Source organism: Microtus oregoni, unplaced genomic scaffold (assembly GCF_018167655.1).
Source record: "Microtus oregoni isolate MIOR12 unplaced genomic scaffold, Mior012 000062F_ref0000492, whole genome shotgun sequence".
Lineage (NCBI taxonomy): Eukaryota > Metazoa > Chordata > Mammalia > Rodentia > Cricetidae > Microtus > Microtus oregoni.
In genome coordinates, this window is record NW_024543872.1 from 3,489,686 (window position 1) to 3,502,920 (window position 13,235).

Here is a 13,235-nt window from a genome sequence, read left to right on the forward strand (position 1 = left end):
AGTGTGAAAGTATTTTTCCCTAACCCCTCAGAAAAGTCTAGTACGTGCTGACTCTGTGGATTCCTTTCGAGCCCTGTGCTGCTGGAAGCTGGCCACCCAGATAGCGATACCTCCTGCCTCAGACTCCTGAGTGCTGAAATTATAGACGTTTGCAACTACAAGGGTCTGTGTGTTGTGAGAGAAAGTAAGATCTATTATCTAAGAACTTTCCAAGAATACAAGGCAGGGTTCCTAATGAAGTCACTAACTGGATGTGAACTAGGTTCCCAGACCATACTCTTCTTAGAACTTGTCACCTTTGACTAACCTCTGCCTGCTTTCCCCACACCTTCTCTCCTGACAACCCCCTTGGTGCCCTCTGGTCCTGTGAGTTAGACCTGTTCAGGTTCAACATCTATGTGAGATCATGCGCTACATGATTTCCTGCATGTGGCTTATCACACCTAGAAAAATGGCATAATATTCTTTGCCCAATTTAACTTTTTATTGATTCTTTGTGGATTTCACATCTTGTATTTTGATCCATTCCATCCCTGTCACCCCTTCCTCTCTGCATCCACTCTCTCTGCTACAACCTCCCTACAAACCAAAACAATATAAAATTTAAAAGAAAAGAAAGAAGAAGAGAAGAAAACTCTCATCATGGAAGCTGTAGTGTGATACAGGGGGTCACGTAGTATACCTGTTAGTTCATGCATCTTTACTTGCAAGTGTTCACTGCAATGAGTCATTGGTCTGGTTCCAGGCCTCTGGCTTCTGCTATGCTATCAATACTCGGCCCTCACTGAGAATCCTCTTGAATATCCTGTTGTTGTCCTGTGTCATGGAGATCCTGCCATTTTGGATCTACAGGACCGGCTTTTGAACGTGCTCAGGCAGATGAAGAGGATGTTGGGGTGGAATAACTCATAGCCCTGGTTCTGGGCCTGGGTGGTTGCTGGGTTGGTCAGCCCGCCAGCTTTCCCTCATCCTCACCACCAGGGTGAGCTCTCCAGCAGTACCCTGGCTAGCTACATACTACACCCTATGTAACAAGCAGCAAAAGACAGGCCTGGTTCTCCTGCTTTCACACCCTCGGAGCTGGCACACCAACACCAACACTACCAGGACCAGTTTATACTGTGTTGCTCAGTCAAGGTGCAGGGGCCACTCTTCCAAGTGCTGCAGATGGCAAGAGGCAAGGCCAGCTCTCTTACCTGCCACAGCTGCGAGGGGTGGGAGGGAAGGGAGAGGCATCTGCCCCCTCCCCACTAAGTCACACAATAGACCAGTAGTGGGACCAACTCTCTCATGCTCATGCCCCTTGAGGCTGGCTCACCTGCACCTCTACTAGGGGGGTCAGCATCACTGTGATACCCAGGGGAGGTATAGGGTCAACTCTTCCAAGTGTTGCAGTTGGTGAGGGGCTGGGTCAGCTCTCCTGCCTGCCACAGGTGGTGATGGGTGAGGGGGATGGAGGACATCTTTCCGAGGCCACCACATGGCAGAAGACGGGGCCAGGACCAGTTCCCCAGGACCATCTTTCCTGTGGTTCCCGCCAACAGGGTCAGCTCCATTGTGCTGCCCACGTGAGGTGCAGGAACCGTTCTCCTGAATGCTGCTAATGGTGAGGGGCAGGGCCTAGTGTTGCAGCCAGGGTGGGGGTGGGGTCTGTACAGCCCTATCCTCTCCTCCTTTGGTGTTTACAGGAGCCAGTGACATCAATGCTGACCTTGGCTGCAGAATGGCCCAATCATGTCCCATGGCAGCAGCCCAGGCCCGGACATCATCATGGCCCTGGGTGGCAAGCAGGCCACCCACCTCAAGCTGCTTCTCATCTCTTTCACCTCTTCAGATCTGCCTCTCTCTACAGGAAATGAACCCCTCCCCCCCACTCTCTCTGTCTCTGCCCCTGCTCCATATCCCACGATATGTTTGTTTACCTTAATAGTGCCTGAAGGTTTGACAATGAAAAACTCTGGGCAGGTTCTGTGTTTTCTCCTCCCTGCCCAAGGTATAAAGCCCTGGGAATGTGTCATAATCTTTAAAAATTTTAGTAGGCACTCTTAAGGATTATTTAAAACATATGCCAGGCAGTGGTGGTGCACCCTTTTAATTGCAGCACTCAGGAGACAAATGCAGGTGGATTTTACTGAGTTTGAGGCCAGCCTAGTCTACAAAGACAGTTCTCAGACAGCAAAGACTGGTACACAGAGAAACCCTATCTTGAAAAAAACCATGCATTTAGTATCTATTTAATCTAAAAAAATTCCTAATAATTCCCTAATATTACCAAATATCTATTTAATTTTTATATTTTCCCAATTAATTGGGAAAATAAAACATAATTGCTGCATTAATGTTTCCTTGTAATTTCCTTGAGTGGAAATCTAAATAAAATTAATGCATTATAATTGGTTGATATGTTTCCCTGGTCACTCTCTGTCTCATTCGGTCTCTGCTCTTTTTTTTTTTTTTGTCTGTCTCTCTGTCTCAACCCCTGTGTGTGTGTGTGTGTGTGTGTGTGTGTGTGTGTGTGTGGTTTGAAAGAAAATGGCTCCCCCAAAAGAGAGTGGCACTATGAGGAGGTGGCTTTGTTGGAGTAGGTGTGGTCTTGTCGAAGAAAGTGTGTCACCATGTAGGCAGGCTTTGAGGTCTCAAATGCTCAAGACACGCCCAGTGAGACAGTTCACTTCCTGTTGCCTATGGATCAAGATGTAGAATTTCCCAGCACCATGTCTGCCAGCATGCTACCATACTCACAGCCGCCATGCTCCCTGTCATGATGATAACGGACTAAACCTCTGAAACTGTGAGCTGCCACCTCAATTAAATATTTTCTGTTTTAAGAGTTGCCATGGTCATGGTGTCTCTCTACAGCAACAGAAACCCTAACTAAAACAGTGTGTGTGTGTGTGTGTGTGTGTGTGTGCATAAATGCACTTGCCAATGTGCACACCTATAGAGATTTGAACAGAACATCTGGATTTTAATAACTCTTTGGGCTTATTATTTTGCAAGAGGGTCTCTCACTGAACTGGCTATTCACCGTTTCGCTTGGTTAGGTGTCTCATGAACTCCCCCATCCACCTCTTCCTGTTCCCCAGTGCTGGGGTTAAAGAAACACACACACACACACACACATACACACACACACACACACACACACACACACACACACACACACACACAGCAATGCTGGGCTATTTACAAAGGTGCTGGTGTCTGAACTCAGACATTCATGCCTGCAGAGCAAGTACCCTTATCCACTAAGCCATAAACCCAGTCACTAATGGATGTTATGTAAACAGCTCATATAAGATTCTTATGCCCCCTTCCTCAGCATATCTATAATTTGTATAAGTGACAACTGAGAATGTAAGAAGAATAACCAATTCTTCTATTTCTTTTAGATTAATTTTTAAATTGTTTTTATTGAGCTGTACGTTTTCCTTCACTCCTCTCCCATACTCCCACCCCCCTTCTGCTGTTTCCCACGATCCCCATGCTCCCAATTTACTCAGGAGATCTTGCCTTTTTCTACTTCCTATGTAGATTAGATCCATGTATGTCTCTTTTAGGGTCCTCTTTGTTGTCCAGGTTCTATGGGATTGTGAATTTTAGACTGGTTTTTCTTTGTTTTATGTCTAAAAGCCACTTATGAGTGAGTACATATTATATTTGTCTTTCTGGGTCAGGGTTACCTCACTCGATATGTTTTTTAGATACATCCATTTGCCTGAAAACTTTGAGATGTCATTATTCTTTTCCACTGTGTGATATTCTATTGTGTAAGTGTAGCACATTTTCCTTATCCATTCTTTGATTGAGGGGCATTTAGTTTGTTTCCAGGTTCTGGCTATGACAAACAATGCTGCTATAAACATAGTTGAACACATGTCCTTGTGGTATGATTGAGTATCCTTTGGGTATATATCCAAAAGTGGTATTGCTGGATCTTGAGGAAGGTTGTTTTCTAATTTTCTGAGAAATCGCCACACTGACATCCAAAGGGACTGTACCAGTTTGCACTCCCACCAGCAATGGAGGAGTGTTCCCTTTACCCCATATCCTCTCCAGCATAAGTTGTCATCAGTGTTTTTGATCTTGGCCATTCTTACAGGTGTAAGATGAAATCTCAGAGTTTTGATTTGCTTTTCTTTGATGGCTAAGGATGTTGAACATTTCCTTAAGTGTCTTTCAGCCATTTTAGATTTTTCTGTTGAGAGTTCTGTTTAGGTCTGTACCCCATTTTTTATTGGATTATTTGTTCTTTTGATGGCCAATTTCTTGAGTTTTTTGTATATTTTGGGTTGGTAAAGACCTTTTCCCATTCTGTAGGCTGCCATTTTTCTTTTGTTGACCATGTTCTTTGCTTTACCAAATCTTCTCAGTTGCAGGAGGTCCCTCCTTTAGATTATTTTTTGAAATATGTATTTATTATTTTCATTTTAAATATGTTTTACTGGATATATTTCAAATACCACCTCAGCTGTGGTAGGGATATGTTCATTAGAGAACATCCAGGGGCCAGACATGTAGCTTAGTCAGGAAAGTGCTTGCATGAACCTGGGTTTCATCCCCAGAACCCAAGTGAAAAAAAGCTGGGCATGGCAGTGTATAATTGTCATTCCAGTACCGGGGAGGCAGAGTCAGGTACATTCCTGGGGCTCAGTGGTCAGTCAATTGAGCCTACTTTGGGGAGTTTCAGGTAGGAGAGAGATCCTGTCTTAAGAAAACAAAACAATAAAAATGCAATAAATGTGGACAACACAGAAATTGTTCTCTGGCCTCCCTGTGCATGGGTGCATATGCACGTACAATCTGCTCTCACACACACTACAGATGCATGTGTGTATGCACACCCAATCACACACATGCACACGTGCACATACAATCTGCTCTCACACACAGCACAGATGCATGTGTGTATGCACACCCATACACACACACACACATGCACATACAATCTGCTCTCACACACACCACAGATGCATGTGTGTATGCACACCCCTACACACACACGCACACATGCACATACAATCTGCTCTCACACACACCACAGATGCATGTGTGTATGCACACCCCCCCCACACACACATGCACATACAATCTGCTCTCACACACACCACAGATGCATGTGTGTATGCACACCCCTACACACACACGCACACATGCACATACAATCTGCTCTCACACACACCACAGATGCATGTGTGTATTCACACCCCTACACACACACACACACACATGCACATACAATCTGCTCTCACACACACCACAGATGCATGTGTGTATTCACACCCCTACACACACACACACACATGCTTCTGGGAGGCCAGCATTCAGTAGGTCAGAGACACAGAATAGGTAAACTGTTGGACAGAGTCATGCTTTTACTCTGTTGTCCAGGCTAGCCTAGAATACACTATATAGCTCAGGGTGACCTCAAACCTATGACAATCTTCCTGCTTTAGCATCCCAAGTGCTGGCATCACAGGCATGAGTCACCACCCTTAACTTGGAAGATAATATTCTAAAACATGGTGTGGATCATATTTTGGGTATTAATCTGTGTAAAACACTAAAATCAACATATTTTTTCCTTTTTAATAGCAATGGAAAAGAAAGAAAATATAGATCAGTTTGGAGGGGACTATGAACAGTTAATGAGGCAACATAAAAAAAGGAAAAATTAAGAGGAAATAGGAAGAACAAGAAGCCCCAGTCCTGGGGTCTAATTTGTGTTTCTTGATGACTGAGAGTCAAGAGACTTATAGATTTGAGAAAGCCAAAATTGCCTCTCGAGACAGAGCTTTCCTTCCTCAGGACATCCAAACACGGAAGAGAACCAGCTTGTGGTTTTTTTTTTTTTTACTTAAATTTAAAAACTGCTTAACTTTTTAACCTTTTTGTAAATTACATTTTTAAACTACGTAACTTAAACACACACACACACACACACACACACACACACACACACACAAAGACACCTAAGTCTGCCTCTCTCTCCTTCCTTGTCTGTCTGTCACACTTAAATCTGAGACACACACTATCTCCTTATTTCTACTTAAACTCTAGACTTTGTTCAGATTCTGACCCTCCTGAAATTCCTTCTCCAGTGCAGTCAAGGATCTTGCTTTACCCAGTGAAGGTCCCTAAGTGGGTGGGGCACTCCTCCAGCACGTGGCAGCTGCATGCGCTCTTTCTCTCTGAGAGGATGAAACTGCCTTTTAGCATCTGTCCTCTAGCCAATGCTGACACCGCAGACAGGGTCTCTCACCTGGGAAGAGCATTAGCAGCAGAGGGTATTGATGTTGAGGCATCAGGTGCAGACACATCCCACTCCCCACACAATTCTTTGCCTCCTGCCTGGGAATCAGAGAGCCAGGCTGCTGGCTTGTGCTGAGAAATATGTCCCCAACTTTCAGAAAGTATATCAGACTCCTCTTCTGCCGTGAGGGCTTTGATTCTCTGAGAGTCCACCATATAGTGTGTCTGTGGTGCTGGTGAGTGAACGCTCCTTGCTGTGTTGCTGCCCATCTGTCCGTCCATCTTGCTAATTTCTCTTTAATGAACTCATCGTTCCCAACAATCCATCTCAGTCCTCTTGAGAACCCACCCTGCGTCTAAAACCTAGCACTGTTGACAGTTAACTTTGATTGTTTATGCTTTTTGGTGGTTTATCAAATTTGTTTCCCGTGGATTTATGTTACTTCAATATATTTTATTTAATAAAAAGGTAATAAAAAGAAAAATAATGTTTTTTTTTAAAAAAAATGGTGAATCAAGGCATTAGTTATGGGTTGTAAATGTCAGTTTTATTTTTTTGTTAGAGATTTATCAGATGTCCCATACTGCATGGAGAATTGATGTATGCAGCTCCCCAATCCTTTTATTTTGGTGTATATGTATGTATGTATTTCACTTGAAGATAATATTTTTTTTAATTGTCAGACACTGGTTAGCTCAGAACTCTAGAATTCACCACTTAACCCTGCCCAATCTATTTTAGTCTTTATTTTTTTTTAGAATGAAAAACGAGAAGGAATAATACATTTAACCTTAACCCTTCTATTTCACAAGCATACCGTAAAGACAAATTAAACAATGGAACATCTAGCAGATAAACATCCTATGTGTCATTATTTTCAAGAGCAACACTTGCAGTGTTTATTTTTGTAGCATATTAGACACTCACAGTAATGTCCCTTGGTGCAAATCCCCTTCTCCCTGGGGTTATGTTCTGTATGTGTCTCCTTGTGTTGGCCATCGTCCACACTGACTCTCCCACTCCCAGCACTATAATTTTTCCCACATATTTCTCACTGGGTGGGATCTACCTCTAGTTCTGCACTTGGCTAACCATAAAGAGACATTGGTGGCTAATCAATGCTTCAGGATGCCAGTGGAGGCTGCTTCTTTGCTCTTGTGTTTGGTGTAGTCAGCAAGTTGTGTGAGAAACACAGATGAAACATTTGAGTCACTCCCCAATGTCAGAAGGTATTGAATGACAATACATACACAAAGTCTGGTGGTTTCTTTGGCAGTCATTGAGCAGACATTCCTGTTCTTCTCAACAGTTCTGGGGGGAGTCATTTGAAGCTTCTTTTGTTCAAAGCTTTTTTTTTTTTATTCACATCACACATTACGTGGTGGATTTATCTATGTCTATATGTAGGTTAAGAATGACTTAGGGTCATTCTTAATAAAAAGTTAATGAAGAAAGGAGTTTCCAAAAGATCCAAGAAGCCAGGGCTGGGAAATGGATAGAAGTGTAAAATAGTTTCCCCGGGAGTGAAATAATTCACCAGCCGAGTTGCAGGAAACATGTAGAAGCTACTGCTGCCCTAGGTGGTAGAATCCGACATAGGGTCAGCGTTCAGCTGGTAGAGTGAGGTGACGTAAAAGACAGGAGTGGGTCTGAGCAGATGGATGGATGGCAAGCCAACAGGTGGATGGACAGATGGCAACTGGAGTGGGCTGCGTCACCAGTTGGGGCTGAGTTGAGGTGAAGCCATTGCGACGACCCTGAGTGCTTTGTTTGATGGTCCTCTGACACATGTGGGTTGGCTAGGTGACCTGTTATTGTGGGCTGTGACAGTTACAGTATTGAGTGTCTACAGGTGAGGGAGTTGCAGACTTTCCTTAGTCTGGTATGTCTGATAAGACAGTATGCTGGTTTTCCTGACATTATTTTTTTATATTCATGTGCTTACAGACCCAATTCACCCTGAAAACTTAAAGGAAATGGGTCATTTATCAGTTTGTGCCATGTGATTGGTGCTAGACTGATTATTTGTCAACCCAGGTGCAGTATTGTCCTTCATCCTTAAAACAGAGTCAGATATTGCTTTTAAAATGAAGTCACTCAGGGCAAGGCAATTGGAAAAGAACACTGCTTTATACAATATGGAGTAACTTTGGGCAGGGCACAACCTGTCTTAACATTTGACATGACTCAAAAGAATTCATTACTTGGGTTAGGTCCTTTCTGGAGTCCTCAGAAATGCCCTAGGAATTATCTATGCTACCTCAGCAGAAGACACTGACAAGACAGAGATGTGGGGGAAGTGCTAACTGTGATTGTGTAGACATCCTGGATCCAGATCTGGGCTCAGTTTTGAGTTCTGCTGTCGCTAGCATGGTGGCCAGCTCCAATTTCCCCAACCTCCTTTGGGAGCTATTGCTTGTATTGAGCCTGTTAATGTAAAAACATAGCTATCACCTCAAAAGGAATAAGAGAGTTTATTTTGGAGCTAAATATGAGTGGCCATAGCCTAGGAACATGGATTCATGTCACCTTAAGTTCCGTGTTCCAATGCAATGATAGTTTCAGATACAGATTGAAAGAAAGTCATAACTCAAGGCCGTTTTCAAATCCATTGGTAGGAACATCAGGTAGGTGTGTAATAGCAAAGCAGGGACATCTCTGCTGTGGGTCTCAGATATTATCTTATGGCATTTTAACTTTTGGGCTGTTGGAAGACCATACCCTGTTGATATATTCCAAGTGGAATTTTCTGAGAGCCACAAGGCTATTCGATCGGACCCAGAGGTAGCCAATAAGCAGCTATGAAGGGGACTAAAGAAAGCCAAGATAATTTACAACCCCTGAACTCTCCACAGGTTAACGTTGCTGAAATATTCAGCAAATCATTTGTGATTAAAGAATGGGACAGGAGAGTGTCTATGTCTAGCGTTGTCATAGGTAAACAAGGAGCTAAGGTGACATTCATGATGGATCTTCTTTAAATCACAAGGGGACGGTATTATTTCCCACAGTAAGTGCTTTTGTAGAATACACCTGGATAGAATGCTGTCTGTGTAACTCCCAAATTAATGTTAAACTGTAATCCCCGGTGTAATGATATTTAGAAGCAGAATCCTTGAGAGCTAACCAAGGTTAGATTAGGCTGTGAAGCTGGAATCCCCATAATGCAATTATTGCTTTCACAAAAAGAGAAGATAACGCTGTCTAAAGGTTATGTGAAGACATATGAGGAGGAAGGTCCTTACCCCAACCCCCAACTATGCTGACCTCCTAGTTTTAGGCTCTCAGCCTCTGAATCATGAGGGACAAGCATTATATAAACTACCAAGTCAATAGTGTTTCTTGTTTCAGAACAGCCCAAATTGACTAAGAATAGTGGGGTTGTATTAAGCTCCATCATTTTCCAGAAGCACAGAGCTCAGGTAAAGTTCAACACTGTCACTTATAAAACCGTCAGTATCCCCCCCCCCCCCCCAAAAAAAAAATTGTTCCGTATCGATGACTTTCAGGTTCTGGTGGGATGTTGGCAGGTGAGTCAGATCTTTACACTCTTTCTCAGTGCAGAACTCTGCTGAGCTGGAGGAAATGCTCTCTACCCTTGATGGAAGAAGTCACATGCATTGGGAGGAGAGGCTCTAGGCCAGAAGAATGAAATCATCTACAGCTAGTGCTTTCCCTGACAGCTTCTCCAACAAAGCTCCAGCTGTCCATATACAGTGGGAGGAAGCGGGGGGGGGGGAATGGGAGGCTGGGAGGAGGCGGAAAATAAAAAAAAAAAGACATACTCAGGCCTGGAAAAAAAAAGTTTGTGCTACTACACCTGGCCCAAGAACTTGTTCCTATTTGTCTCTTCCTCACTGGTTAGTTTTCCTCCTTAAGTATGCTCCCTTCTGCCTTTATGTTATATATAAAAATTTATGTGTGTGTATGCATGTACATACACACATAGAGTTTTGATTGTCATAGAAAAGAAAATGTGATATTTCTTTTTCTGGGCCTGGTTTATTTTACTTAGCATAATGATCTCCAGTTCCACCCACTTCCCTGAAAATGTCACAATTTCATTCTTCATTACGGTGGAATAAAATTCTATTGTGTATATGCACCACATTCTACATCCACTCACCTGAGGATGGATGTCTGGGACAGTACCAGTTCCTTGGCAATAAACATGGGTGCACAGATATCTCTGTGGTGTGCTGACTTGGATTTCCCTGGGAGTACCCAGGAAAGGTATAGCAGGAGTATATGGTATTTATCTCTTTTTGTTTTTTTTATTGTTTTACAAATTTATTATTAGACAATTTCATATGAATATGTAATGTATTTTAAACATACTCAACCCCTCGTTTTCTGTTCCCATCCCACTGCCATTCCCTTGGACTATTTCTACCCAACAAATTCTCTTTCTGTTTTTATGTCATTTGTGATGGAGGAAGGTCATTGGTTAAATAAAAAGAAACTGCTTGGTCCTCATTGGTTAGAAGATAGGTGGGAGGAGTAAACAGAACAGAATGCTTGGAGGAAGAGGAAGTGAGCACAGACTCTCCTCTCGGGAGCAGACGCCTCAGAGAGACGCCATGCCCCAGCTCCCAGGCAGACGCACACTATGAAGCTCCGACCCAGGATGGACAGAGGCTGGAATCTTCCCGGTAAGCGCACCTAGGGGCGCTACACTGATGATTAGAAATGGGCTAAATTAATATGTGAGAATTAGCCTAGATAGAAATGGGCCAAGCAGTGATTAAATGAATACAGTTTGTGTGTTGTTATTTTGGGGCAAAGGCTAGCCGAGCAGGTGGCTGGGGTGTTGGGGATGCAGCCCCGCTGCCCTTATTACTACACATGTGTGTTTGCGTATGTGTGTGTGTGATTTACTCAGTTCATTACTTCGCAAGAATGTTGGTGGGATTATTTGCTAGAGCACTGGCATCTTACCAGTGAAGTCGTTGGGTCCTTAGTTAGAGGTGGGACCTCATAAGCCCTTTCCCCATTCATGCTAGAATGTTGATAGGCTCAATCTTGTGCATTTTTATGAAGGTAGCCACGGCTGCTATGAAGCTAATGAACCCAGAGTGAATACAATGGCCATCCCATTCCTGCAAGAAAGCATTTCATGGTCCTTATCCCCATTCCACAGCTCTACATTCTTCCTGACTCCTCTTCCATGGTGTTCTCTGAACCTTGCGGGCAGGAGCTGATACAGATGCCCTGTTTGGAGCTGAACACTCAGAAGTTGATTATTTTCAGCACTTACATAGCTTTGTATTTCTGTGCTAAACTCTGTCCGCTACAATAACTTCTCTGACCAAGGCCGAGAGTGGTTCAGATCTATGGGGACAACGATAAATATTTAGAATGCAATTTGATGTGTTCATTTAGTAAAACAGCGGTACCAGGTTCTCGCCTAGGGGCTGTGACCTCCCGAGCCATGGAATTTGGCCAGGTTTACAGTACCAGGAGTGAGTTACCTCTTGTGGAACAGACCTCAGAGCCAATCAGAAAGCAGCTGGATACTCTCATAACACTCATACCACTATTGCACTTGTGGGCAAGCCTTGCCTGGTGGATTAGTATTGTGACCTAAAACGTTCACTGTTAGGTAACTTTGCTGAGGACTTTCGCAATAGCCTTTATAATTTTAGGGATCTCTAGGGCCTCCTCGACAAAAAAACTTATCCAGAGGTACCTGACATCTGGCACTAGGATTTCCGTTTTGTAACTGTGGTGGTTGGAACGAAAGTGTCCCACATACTGTTGGGCATCTGAATACTTGGTCTCTGGTTGGTGGCATTAGGCTTAGAACGTGTGACTTTCTTGGAAGAACTATGTCACTGGGGGCAGATTTTGAGAACCTAAAGATTTGGGCCATTAGAGTTTGTTCTCTATTTTCTTTTGGTGGATTGAGATGTGAGCTGTCAGATGCTGCTCCAGAGCCATGTCTGACTCCTGCTGCCATGCTGTACCCATCACTGTGGATCATAACTTTCTGGAACTGAAAGCTCTTTCTCCCTACACTTGGGAGATAACTAAAGGTCACATGTTTTGGAAAACAGAAAACTGGAGATTCTTTTTTTTTAAATATTTATTTATTTATTTATTATGTATACAATATTCTGTCTGTGTGTATGCCTGCAGGCCAGAAGAGGGCACCAGATCCCATTACAGATGGTTGTGAGCCACCATGTGGTTGCTGGGAATTGAACTCAGGACCTTTGGAAGAGCAGGCAATGCTCTTAACCTCTGAGCCATCTCTTCAGCCCAAAACTGGAGATTCTTGAAAGCTTCTCCTAGCTTTATAGAAGAATGCAAAGCTTCTGGGGGCTTAGACGTTAAGAAGCTAAGCTATTGAAAGCAGTCTTCTCACACTTTGTGAGCTGCCTTCAAGCTGTTTAGAGAGTTCTAAGATTGAAGTTTCCCCTGAGTGGGTGTAATTTATGGATGTATAGCTGCTTTTCTGAGTCATCCACACTCATATAACTAATCCTTCACCCATATTTTTATTGTTATCCCAATGAAATCGCTTTGGTTCATCAAGTTCGACTTTAGTGCAATCATTATTTTGGTCTGTCATAGGATCAATCTCTCTCAATCTCTCTCTCTCTCTCTCTCTCTCTCTCTCTCTCTCTCTCTCTCTCTCTGTGTGTGTGTGTGTGTGTGTGTGTGTGTGTGTGTCAGGGGGGAGAGACAGAGAAACAGAGAGAGAGAGAATGTGCATGCATTGAAAAATCTGTCCCACAACATTTGGCACCTGAACAGAAATTTGACAGCACTAAGGAAAAATTAGAAAGTAGTGATTGCATGATCCTTGATATGGGTGGCAAGGTGTTCAACAGAATCTGAACAGCATGAAGATAGAGGGGATTGCAAAACAGCTGTCCTTTCTCTGTGGTGTGTGGCAGCCTGCCTTTTCCCTGCAGCAGTGTTTGCCTGGTTCTTGCTACGGGTAGTGAAATGTGTAACTAGGGTTGAGCCATCAGGA